A 13,524-nucleotide genomic window follows, 5' to 3' on the forward strand; every position below is an offset into this window, starting at 1 on the left:
TCACATAAATACACACACCTCCATCAAGATAACCGATCTTCACTATGGGCATCACTCACATAAATACACACACCTCCATCAAGATAACCGATCTTCACTATGGGCATCACTCACATAAATACACACACCTCCATCAAGATAACCGATCTTCACTACGGGCATCACTCACATAAATACACACACCTCCATCAAGATAACCGATCTTCACTAAGGGCATCACTCACATAAATACACACACCTCCATCAAGATAACCGATCTTCACTACGGGCATCACTCACATAAATACACACACCTCCATCAAGATAACCGATCTTCACTATGGGCATCACTCACATAAATACACACACCTCCATCAAGATAACCGATCTTCACTATGGGCATCACTCACATAAATACACACACCTCCATCAAGATAACCGATCTTCACTATGGGCATCACTCACATAAATACACACACCTCCATCAAGATAACCGATCTTCACTATGGGCATCACTCACATAAATACACACACCTCCATCAAGATAACCGATCTTCACTATGGGCATCACTCACATAAATACACACACCTCCATCAAGATAACCGATCTTCACTATGGGCATCACTCACATAAATACACACACCTCCATCAAGATAACCGATCTTCACTATGGGCATCACTCACATAAATACACACACCTCCATCAAGATAACCGATCTTCACTATGGGCATCACTCACATAAATACACACACCTCCATCAAGATAACCGATCTTCACTATGGGCATCACTCACATAAATACACACACCTCCATCAAGATAACCGATCTTCACTATGGGCATCACTCACATAAATACACACACCTCCATCAAGATAACCGATCTTCACTATGGGCATCACTCACATAAATACACACACCTCCATCAAGATAACCGATCTTCACTATGGGCATCACTCACATAAATACACACACCTCCATCAAGATAACCGATCTTCACTATGGGCATCACTCACATAAATACACACACCTCCATCAAGATAACCGATCTTCACTATGGGCATCACTCACATAAATACACACACCTCCATCAAGATAACCGATCTTCACTATGGCCATGCTAGAAACAGTGCAAGTGTCAATCTAATTGTATCCACCTTAATATAATAATAATAATATATGCCATTTAGCAGACGCTTTTATCCAAAGCGACTTACAGTCATGTGCGCTCTACCAACTGAGCTACAGAAGGACTGTGATCTGAACCCAGCAACATCGCACACATACGTATATTATATAGTTGAGTTAAACTGGAGCAATAAAGGATTTGTTACAAGAGTAGTGACTCTGCTTTGTTTAATATATTTAGGCCACAAAAAGAAGGTGCATCAGAATGAAATCAGTGCCTCACAGGCACCTCAGTACATGTATTATTTGAGAACAAGAGTATTTGCTATAACAAGAGAGTTGCTATTTAACACAAGTGGGAGACCTCGTAAGACTAGGCATTCAATGTTCCAATAATCTGACTATTACTTAATCATGTCAAACAAAGGAACAACATAAAAGGCCTATAAAATGTCAGATCACCAACTTTGACAGCAACTTTGTCATCAACACCATCAAACACAGTGAATGCATGGTAATGTTCACTCAGATGATCTGTATGCAACTTGTCCAGCAATAGTTATACAATATTGTTAACCACAATGATCTTAGTTATTGAACAAAAGACTAACAGTCCCCCTCTGTACTCCGGGCCATCCATCTTATCCCAGCTGGTAGAGTTAATGGCTTTCTGTATAGTGACCTGAAGTGACACTGCCAACTCCTCACCACCAGTAAAATGACTCAGGGAAAATGCTTTCATCGGTCCAACAGTGATGTCTCCCAGTGATGGTCTACAGCAAATGGGTGTTTTTTTGGCAAGGGACTTAGTAAGGTTCTTGAAGTTGAGGGTGTTCTTAAAGAGTTTGTGCTTGCCTCAAATATGTAATAAAGGACTGATTTGTTTTTTGCATGCTGGGTAATATATCATAAAGTGATGTTTGGGTATTACATTTTTATGTGGGGTACAACTGTTTGAAAGTTTATCATATACACAGTCATGCCCTGGCTACGAAAAGGGGTGTTGATGTTGATGTTGATTATTTGCAGTAAGATGAGCAGCAAATTCCAGTTCTAATTTCCTGGTAGAACAACATCACCCAAAATCAAGGGAATGTTTCTCATAAGACATAGAGCTTGAAGGGAATGAAGCGTTAATCTATTTCCACCCTTCTTTAGGATGACTTTAGTTGGACGCTTTTTGCGCCCCAAGTCAAACGAGTAGATTCTAAAGAGAAGCACACGTTTCAGGAAAAAACTATTCGGAGACATAGTCAAACAACAATTTTAACTCAACCTGAGCCACCCTTCAAGAATGTTGTGCATTATGTCCACAGAACAATGACTACAAACATGGAAGTGCTGCAAACTATTTAGTTTAGAGTTTTTCTTATACAGATGGGAGATGTGGGTCTGATTGCAACTGATTCAAATGCATTTCAAATTGATCTTTACCACGCAAGACAATCTTAGGGTCATCTTCACTGTAGACCGTCTGAGCATTAGACTTTTCTATCAAACAGAACCGGCAAAAGTAATGACCACTGATGGACTCTGAGAAACCAAGGACTGCATGCATCCTCAAATTGTCTCCGGTTATTTGGCAGATAGTGCCATAAATTCTATCAGTGGAAAAGGGCAAATTTACACCATCACTCTCCAGTTTTTTTAACATCATAAACCAAGGGCTCTAGAATGGCATCAAAGCCTCATTAACCAAGGGCTCTAGAATGGCATCAAAGCCTCATTAACCAAGGGCTCTAGAATGGCATCAAAGCCTCATTAACCAGGGGCTCTAGAATGGCATCAAAGCCTCATTAACCAAGGGCTCTAGAATGGCATCAAAGCCTCATTAACCAGGGGCTCTAGAATGGCATCAAAGCCTCATTAACCAAGAGCTCTAGAATGGCATCAAAGCTCTAGAATGGTATCAGCTTCATTAACCAAGGGGCTCTAGAATGGTGGCATCAAAGTCTCACAATCAAGAGCTCAGAATGGCATCAAAGCCTCATTAACCAAGAGCTCTAGAATGGCATCAAAGCCTCATTAACTGGCGGTTATTCTAGAATGGCATCAAAGCCTCATTAACCAAGGGCTCGAATGGCATCAAAGCCTCATTAACCAAGAGCTCTAGAATGGCATCAAAGCCTCTATTAACCAAGGGCTCTAGAATGGCATCAAAGCCTCATTAACCAAGAGCTCTAGAATGGCATCAAGCTCATTAACCAAGGGCTCTAGAATGACATCAAAGCCTCATTAACCAAGAGCTCTAGAATGGCATCAAAGCCTCATTAACCAAGGGCTCTAGAATGGCATCAAAGCCTCATTAACCAAGAGCTCTAGAATGGCATCAAAGCCTCATTAACCAAGGGCTCTAGAATGGCATCAAAGCCTCATTAACCAAGAGCTCTAGAATGGCATCAAAGCTCATTAACCAAGGGCTCTAGAATGGGCATCAAAGCCATATTAACCAAGGGCTCTAGAATGGCATCAAAGTCATATTTATTTAGCTCTTGATAATGAAATAATGCCACTAAATGAATATTCATCACAGCAGAGTTAAACTTGGGTGGCAGATTCCTGAGGACAAAATAAAGGCTGCATATCTTGTGAACAACTTCCGCTTGGATTCAAGCGGGTTGGCAGTTTCAAAGTCATCGTAGTACAATTGGATCTGTAAAGTATTTCTATGATTTGAGTCTTAAAGTAACTTCCATCACAAAAGTCTTCATAAGTGTCTCCCACAGATGTATCCCTGGGTGCATTTTCCAATCACTTACAGATGTATCCCTGGGTGCATTTTCCAAAAATGTACAGATTTCAGAATTGCGACACATGAACGTAAATGTTTCCAGTATAGAAATATATACAAACGTGTCTTTCACTGGGACTTGATCATATATGCCTGTTTGTTTATTTACCCTGCTATCATATCTCACTCCCAACACTACTTCTACTGGCTCCACAACATCCCATTTTTGGTTGAAGTACTTTGTTTTCTTGGTTTCTGTGTTAAAACTGGCAAATGGGTTTTCAAAGTTCTCAAAACTACTCCTTTACAGCAGATAAAGAGGGTTTCTCCATAACTGGCAGAACATCTTGTTCAGGAGTGTAGCCCGTAGTAAGCTCTTCTAAATCACACGCTACTGTTGACACAACACTACTTGCAACACCACTAGCTTGCAACTTAGCAATTATGAGGCACACATATTTAAGCAAGACTCTTCTCAAAACAATCACTTTCAGGGTTATCAAGTGGGACACCAACGTCACCACCCATTGGTGGAGGTTCTGACTGGACTGGAGAATCAGCAACATGAGCGGGCCCTTCTAAGCTTAATGCATCAACTACTTGACCAACATCCTTATGAATAATATTCAAATGTTTTCTGAAACCTGAGTATGTTGAAAACTGCCATCTACAACTTTCTTGAGCACAGACTAATCTAATCTTGGTGGAGGGATAGAAGCTATGCTCTATTCTCAAATGAGATATCAATGACTGGCTGTTTCTGTGCACAGTAACATACATTTATCTAGTTAAGAAGTTTTGTCCTCAACTCTATCGCGCTAGGGGCATCTCTTGTTTTTGCCTACATCTATGTTGTAGAAGGTTGTCTGCACAAATGTGTAGTTGACAAGAGCATCATCATACCTCAGGTTAAAGAAAAAAAAGTGGGCTTTGAACAGTTCATCAAACGCACACAGATCACTAGTTACCTGGCAGGGAACAAGCCTCTTGTCCAGCACGATGTAGTAGTTGTCAATCTCGCTCTGTCTTCTACAGACGGCAAGGAGGTATGTCTGTCGACCATGGCTCCTAGCAAGATGGTCTTCATTGCTGCAGCATGACTGCAACACACAAAGGATCTTCTTTAAGTCACTCTTTTTAAGTCACTTACCTTATGAAAGTGCAATTAGTCTGCCCACAGCATTACTGGCACTGATCTTGATCCTCTTCCCTCCTGCTGGTTGTGGGATGAGATGAAGCAGCAGCAGCAGCAGGAAAACATATCATTGTCCCAGTCTGAGGGCAAGTAAAGGTAAACACCCCAAATCACATAAAACAATATTGCTGAGTTTGAAACATTGCACTACCCATGAGATAATCAACTTTCGCTGTCATTCTCTGGCAGTTTTCTGCAGACTTCAGGAGGCAATGCATATCGGTGGTTGTGGTCAGGGATTTCATGACTTAGGCTTCAATACAGTGTCCCACTTTTCAAGGAGCTTAGAGGATGTTTCATCGTCGAACATCAGCAACAGGTCCTGATTCACCTACAACAAAGTCCACTGGGTGAAATACTCTCTTGAAGGGTTGACATGAGGTCTTCCTTGATACCGTCTTCAGGCAATAATTCCGATATCCTTTGCCCGTGTCAGGATCATAAAAGTGTTCCGGGCCGCCCCCAGGTGGTGAGGGTGGGTAAACAACACATCCACCACGCTGATCCTCAACACAGGGGACCCTCAGGGGTGCGTGCTCAGTCCCTTCCTGTATTCCCTGTTCAGTCATGACCGCATGGCCAGGCACGACTCCAAACCCATCATTAAGTTTGCCAACAGTGGTAGGCCTGATCACAACGAGACAGCCTATAGGGAGGAGGTCAGAGACCTGGCCGCATGGAGCCAGGACAACAAGCTCTCCCTCAATGTGATCAAGAGAAAGGAGATGATTGTGGACTACAGGAAAAGGAGGACCGAGCATGCCCCCATTCTTATAGACTGGGCTGTAGTGGAGCAGGTTGAGAGCTTCAAGTTCCTTGGTGTCCACATCACCAACAAACGAATATGGTCCAAGCACACCAAGACAGTCATGAAGAGGGCACAACGAAACCTATTCCCCCTAAGGAGACTGAAAATATTTGGCATGGGTCAGATCCTCAAAATGTTCTACAGCTGCACCATTGAGAGCATCATGATTGTTTGCATCACTGCCTGGTATGGTAAGTGCTCGGCCTCCGACCGCAAGGCACTACAGAGGGTAATGTGTACGGCCCAGAACATCACTGGAGCCAAGCTTCCTGCCATCCAGGACGTCTATACCTCGCGGTGTCAGAGGAAGGCCCTAAAAATTGTGTAAAATTCCAGCCACTGTAGTCATAGACTATTTCTCTCTGCTACCGCAAGGCAAGAGGTACTGGATCGCCAAGTCTCAACAGCTTCTACCCCCAAGCCATAAGACTCCTGAATGTCTAATCAAATGGCTACCCAGACTACTTGCATTGCCCCCCCGTCTTTACGCTGCTGCTACTCTGTTATTATCTATGCATAGTCACTTTAATAACTAGACCTACATGTACATACTACCTCAATTACCTCGACTAACCGGTGCCCCAGCATATTGACTCTGCACCGATACCCCTGTATGTAGCCTCACTACTGTTATTTTACTGCTGCTCTTTCATTATTTGTTCCTTTTATTTCTTATTCTTACTTTGTTGGTTCAGGGCTTGTAAGTAAGCATTTCACTGTAAGGTCTACTGCACCTGTTGTATTTGGCGCAATGTGCAAATATAATTTGATTTGATTTGATTTAGATATGGGAAAAGGTGACCAACATGGTGGTCAAATTGTCATAATTTTAGACTTGATTCTATGACTATTTGATGCCCCTTTCAGTCTCCAGAACAAATGTCAAAATATTAAAGCAAGCATGTCCTGCCAGTATTTACATAGTCTTTGGGGGAAATGAACTCTCAACGAAGGAAAGAAGGTCACAATTCCAAGAGCATAACGTTCTCTCTGTCGAGTGGGAAGCTTCCCGCTCAAAAATAGGAAAAGCATACACACGCCAACTATGTTAATTAACCAAAGTTTTGTTGATGAAGGTTCTGTATCTGTCTACAGTCTCATAATGATGCCTATTTACATTAATGTATAGTTTGATTGTTTTGATCCATTGTTGGTGGTCAGATTGGCTAACGAGACGCTTACGCATATCACGCATCTCTTTCATGTGGCAATCATCTCTCTCCTGGTTCTGTGGTCCAATGTCATGGTTGTCTGGTGCTCTTCTAATACGTCCTGCCGACCAGGTCTGCTCGTCAGGTCCTCATCTATTAAGACAAGAGAAAAGTTGAACTATTTAGGGTTGGTTTATGCTGTCGGAATCTCCAAACACACAAATGGGATTATCAACATCCAATATCAGTTATCATCATACCTCTTTTGCTGCTGAGGAGTCAATGGCCTCATCTCCTGAGGTTGTGTTGGCCTTTTTAGACCGTCTTTCTGGAGATCTCAGGTCTAAATCACTTGACGAGAAGGATAATGTGTCTATGCACGAATTAGGTCTCGAACAGCCTGCAGGAGAAAAGTCTGAGCACAAACAACGGATCAAAGCAACCAACCCATACATTCATGTTATTTGATCTCATTATGAGACTGTAGAAAGATACCTTCATCAAGATCCTTGATTGTGAGGAACAGGTTGGCCTCAATCAGGTCTAGCAGGACATCCTCCTCCACCTCAGTTTGGGAATATTCAAAATTTGTATTTGGGCTGCAGTGGGCAGTCCAAACCTATTTTGGACTACAAAAAAGAGAGACTAACCAGAACCCAGGGAGATAAGCCACCTAGGGGGCAAGAGAATGGGTCTGACCCAAATCAAGTCCAATGGTTAAATTAAGAAAATACATCAGACAGTTCATATATTCTCCGTGATTGATTAAATCTCAATAGGAAAACTCAGGCTGCAACTTCATGAACTTCTTGCATTTTTGGTAATGGACCTTCAACAACATGTTGCACTGCACTGCACTCCTGCAAATTGTAATTGTGCACGTCATATTTAAGTGAAATATGGTTGCAAATATTTTATGGTGTAGCTGTACATATAGAAACAATCACCCAAAATGCCCCTTATACCCTTTACCCTTCTGTCTTCCCTGCAGTGGGTCAACCATTGCCACTTTAATGACGTAACAGGTGTCTGTCTGCCTGGGACTCTGGGGTTCTGGGGCTTGCAAAATAATATTCCATTGAAATCAACCAACCAAACTAGCTATCTATCTAACGTAGCTCCAACAGTTACAACCACCACTCAAATCTATAGGTGTATGGGGTGTGTAATCGGTGGCAGGGAAGTCAGACGCAGGAGAGCAGAACTTGGTAATAGCCGGAGCAGTTTAATAGCAAAACCCACGCCATAAAAATAACAAGAATAATTGGTTACAAAAACCCGTTGCGCACCAAACAACACGTGCACAAGCACTTACAATAAACAATCCCACACAAAGACATGGGGGGAACAGAGAGTTAAATACACAACAAGTGATTGAGGGAATTGAAACCAGGTGTGAGGAAAAACAAGACAAAACACATGGAAAATGAAAAGTGGATCGAAGATGGCTAGAAGACCGGCGACGCTACCAGCACCGCCCGAACAAGGAGAGGACCCGACTCCGACGGATGTCATGACAATAGGAAAAGAAACTGGCAATACATTTCAAGCCGTATTGGCTTGAACACAATGTCTGATCTGTGATTAACAACAAGCCCACAACATAGACATGTTAATCTAAATTACTGAGGACAACCTTTTCACGTCTGGGCATGTGCACTAGGTAGCTAACGTTAGAGCTAAGTTACAAGATGTTGAGGTTGGTGTTGGAGCAAGCAATATAGTGTCATGATGTTGGCCTGTGGGTAAGGTTTATGACCCCTCCTCCCCATAAATACCTTTCTCCCTTCCCTCTCTCTCTGACTCTAATGAGGGACTCTTGAATAGCCTTTGTTAAACATAGAGAGTCTGGGAACATCAAACAGTGGGGGAAAGGAACTATATTTCGGTAATAGAACCAGTTGAAAATATGCGTTGGTACTTAATGAATATGATGTCAATATTTATTGCATTTTCCTTTTCCAAATGGGCGGTAATTTAGAATGCATAAGATACTGTATTTACGGTAGCACAGCTTCGCCTTTGTTCCTCAAGTCTTCCCGCTCTTTCACTCAAACCCAGCCCTTTTCTTTGTGTAACAAGCTGTCATATCTGTTCCGTCCGCTAGGACGTTTTCCTTTATGACATAATTTATAATCAAGGTATGATTCATTCTGTGTATATGTAATTCTGTGTGATTAGTTAGGTATATTTAGTAAATAAATAATTAACATCTCTGGGATAGGTGGGACGCAATTGTCCCACCTGGCCAATAGCCAGGGAAAATGCAGAGCTCCAAATTCAAATAAAATACTATAAAATTCAAACTTTCATTAAATCACACATGTAAGATATCAAGTTAAAGCTACACTCGTTGTGAATCCAGCCAACATGTCATATTTCAAAAAGGCTTTTCGGCGAAAGCATAAGAAGCAATTATCTGATGATAGTACAACAGTAAACAAAGCGAGAGTAGCATATTTCAACCCTGCAGGCGCAACACAGAACGCAGAAATAAAATATAAATCATGCCTTACCTTTGACGAGCTTCTTTTGTTGGCACTCTAATATGTCCCATAAAAATCACAAATGGTCCTTTTGTTCGATTAATTCAGTCCATATACAGTGGGGCAAAAAAGTATTTAGTCAGCCACCAATTGTGCAAGTTCTCCAACTTAAAAAGATGAGAGAGGCCTGTAATTTTCATCATAGGTACACTTCAACTATGACAGACAAAATGAGAAAAAAAAATCCAGAAAATCACATTGTAGGATTTTTAATTAATTTATTTGCAAATTATGGTGGAAATTACTTACCTTTCACTGCTGTGCAATTCCAGCTGCCCTTGCACCGTCTGCAATTAGATGAAAAGGAAGTTTCAAGTTAAAAACGGAAGCTCAATCAACACTGCTCAGTGCCACCGCCCTGCCTCTGTATAAAACACTCACCTGGGAGTTATATTTGCACAGATGGTGTAAAAAACAACTCTTAAATCAACACCTCTTAACACTAAAAATGAAACACCAAGAAAATGAACACTTGTTAACATAGGCTAAAATAATAGGCTAAAATACACATTCTGTTAACTTCTGACTCCAGAGTGATCTGTTCTTGATATTAACTTCTGACTCCAGAGGGACCTGTTATTGCTGTTAACTTCTGACTCCAGAGGGATCTGTTCTTGCTGTTAACTTCTGAGTCCAGAGTGATCTGTTCTTGCTGTTAACTTCTGACTCCAGAATGATCTGTTCTTGATATTAACTTCTGATTCCAGAGTGATCTGTTCTTGCTGTTAACTTCTGACTCCAGAATGATCTGTTCTTGATATTAACTTCTGACTCCAGAGGGACCTGTTATTGCTGTTAACTTCTGACTCCAGAGGGATCTGTTCTTGCTGTTAACTTCTGAGTCCAGAGTGATCTGTTCTTGCTGTTAACTTCTGACTCCAGAATGATCTGTTCTTGATATTAACTTCTGATTCCAGAGTGATCTGTTCTTGCTGTTAACTTCTGACTCCAGAATGATCTGTTCTTGATATTAACTTCTGATTCCAGAGTGATCTGTTCTTGATATTAACTTCTGATTCCAGAGTGATCTGTTCTTGATATTAAATTCGGACTCCAGAGTGATCTGTTCTTGCTGTTAACTTCTGACTCCAGAGTGATCTGTTCTTGATATTAACTTCTGACTCCAGAGTGATCTGTTCTTGATATTAACTTCTGACTCCAGAGTGATCTGTTCTTGATATTAACTTCTGACTCCAGAGTGATCTGTTCTTGATATTAACTTCTGACTCCAGAGTGATCTGTTCTTGATATTAACTTCTGACTCCAGAGTGATCTGTTCTTGATATTAACTTCTGACTCCAGAGTGATCTGTTCTTGATATTAACTTCTGACTCCAGAGTGATCTGTTCTTGATATTAACTTCTGACTCCAGAGTGATCTGTTCTTGATATTAACTTCTGATTCCAGAGTGATCTGTTCTTGATATTAACTTCTGACTCCAGAGTGATCTGTTCTTGATATTAACTTCTGATTCCAGAGTGATCTGTTCTTGATATTAACTTCTGACTCCAGAGTGATCTGTTCTTGATATTAACTTCTGATTCCAGAGTGATCTGTTCTTGCAATTTGTAGTCTATGACATTTCAGATTTATATACGATAATTTATCAAAGTAACTTTAGTTAAATAAACTAGATTTTTCTTGAGCGTCACTTTAGTGTAGATTAACTTCTTCCAGTGAGAAGTAATTGATAGCTTGGTAAACTATATTTTCAGAGTAGCTTCCCCAACACTGTGCTCCTGGCTCTCTCCACTCCCCAGTAGGCAATATAATATTGTATTATAAACTGCGTGGTTCGAGCTCTGAATCCTGATTGGTTGAAAGCCATGGTATATCAGATCGTATACCATGGGTATAACAAAACAATGATTTGTTCTCGTTCTAATTACATTGGTAACCAGTTTATAATAGCAATAAGGCACCGCTGGGATTTGTGGTATATGGCCAATATACCACGACTAAGGGCTTATTATACAGGCAATCCGCGTTGCTTCATGTGTAAGAACAGCCCTTCGCTTTAGTATATTGGTCATATAACACAACCCCGTGGGCATTATTGCTTAAATACTGTATACACTGAGTATACCAAAAAATAGGAACACCTTCCTAATATTGAACACCTTTCCGCCCTCGGGGGCGGGGCATGGACTCTACATGGTGTCGAAAGCATTCCACAGGGATGCTGGCACATGTTGACTCCAATGCTTCCCACAGTTGTGTCCAGTTGTCTCACATACACAATCCATTGTCTCAAAAGGCTTGAAAATCCTTCTTTATTAACATGTCTCCTCCCCTTCATCTACACCGATTGAAGTGTTATCAATAAGGTATCATAGCTTTCACCTGGATAGTCTATGTCATGGAAAGAGCAGGTGTTCTTAATATTTTGTATACTCGGTGTTAGCCATTTAGCAGACGCTTTTATTTTTTAATTTTACCCCCTTTTCTCCCCAATTTCGTGGTTTCCAATTGTTAGTAATTACTATCTTGTCTCATCGCTACAACTCCCATACGGGCTCGGGAGAGACGAAGGTCGAAAGCCATGCGTCCTCCGAAACACAACCCAACCAAGCCGCACTGCTTCTTAAAAAAGCACGCATCCAACCCGGAAGCCAGCCTCACCAATGTGTCGGAGGAGACACCGTGCACCTGGCGACCTGGTTAGCGTGCACTGCTCCCGGCCCGCCACAGGAGTCGCTAGTGCGAGATGAGACAAGGATATCCCTACCGTCAAACCCTCCCTAACCCGGACAACTCTAGGCCAATTGTGCGTCGCCCCACGGACATCCCAATCGCGGCCGGCAACAACAGAGCCTGGGCGCAAACCCAGAAGTCTCTGGTGGCACAGCTAGCACAGCGTGCAGTGCACTAGACTACTGCGCCATCCGGGAGGCCCTCAGACGCTTTTATCCAAAGCGGGTAGCCTGGGAATAAATCCCACAGCCCTGGAGATGCAAGCGCCATGCTCTACCAAATAAACCATGCCGGACTACTCCCACTAGACTTGACTCCTCTCCTCTACCCTACTCTCCTCTCCTCTACCCTACTCTCATCTACCCCTCTCTACTTTTCTCTACTCTACTCTCCACTCTTCTTCTCTCCTGTCCTCTCCCCAGATCCAGTGAAATCTCACTGCTGTCTAGCATGTGCCAATCACCAAGGTTGCTCCCCGTGCAATCTTCAAATCATATGAATCTCCCACATATTCCCATGGATTGTCATGGATTTCCTACACATTCCCATTCCTCTTTTCCCATGGTTGAATCAATCAACTGTAAATCCCTGTGTAGTGTCGGGCAGGATTGGAATGGGATTTGGGATTTGGGATTTAACAATGTAATGTAATGCCGACAGACACTCTAATGAGCCCAGTGCCTTAAGAGAGGAGTGTCTGACAGCTTCTGGTTACAATATAATTCCTCTATTCACACACACACACACACACACACACACACACACACACACACACACACACACACACACACACACACACACACACACACACACACACACACACACACACACACACACACACACACACACACACTCACACACTCACACTCACACACACACACTCACACTCGCACCGACACACACACACACACACACTCACACTCGCATCGATACGCACACACACACATAAACACACTCACGACACTAAGGAAGTTATGTTTGTGTCCACACACTATACTGAACATACACATCATCTGTCCGTCTCTTTCTCTCACACACACACACACACACACACACACACACACACACACACACACACACACACACACACACACACACACACACACACACACACACACACACACACACACACACACACACACACACAGGGTTTCTACTCTCTAGCCTCCCACTGAAACACCCATAGAGTTTCTCTCTCTCACCAACAAACACTTTTTTGTTCTCCAGAACTCATTAATCCTGATCTCACACAAACCATCATCCATGCACACTTGCAGACACACACATACACAC

General features: G+C 42.2%; 1 pseudogene; it reads right to left on the minus strand.

Annotated features, from left to right (window-relative positions):
• Positions 1–4,655: 4,655 nt before the first annotated feature.
• LOC127919106 (uncharacterized) lies at positions 4,656–7,994 on the minus strand (annotated as a pseudogene).
• Between the last annotated feature and the right edge of the window lie 5,530 nt (positions 7,995–13,524).

The sequence above is a fragment of the Oncorhynchus keta genome, unplaced genomic scaffold, assembly GCF_023373465.1.
Source record: "Oncorhynchus keta strain PuntledgeMale-10-30-2019 unplaced genomic scaffold, Oket_V2 Un_contig_15765_pilon_pilon, whole genome shotgun sequence".
In the NCBI taxonomy this organism is placed as follows: Eukaryota; Metazoa; Chordata; class Actinopteri; order Salmoniformes; family Salmonidae; genus Oncorhynchus; species Oncorhynchus keta.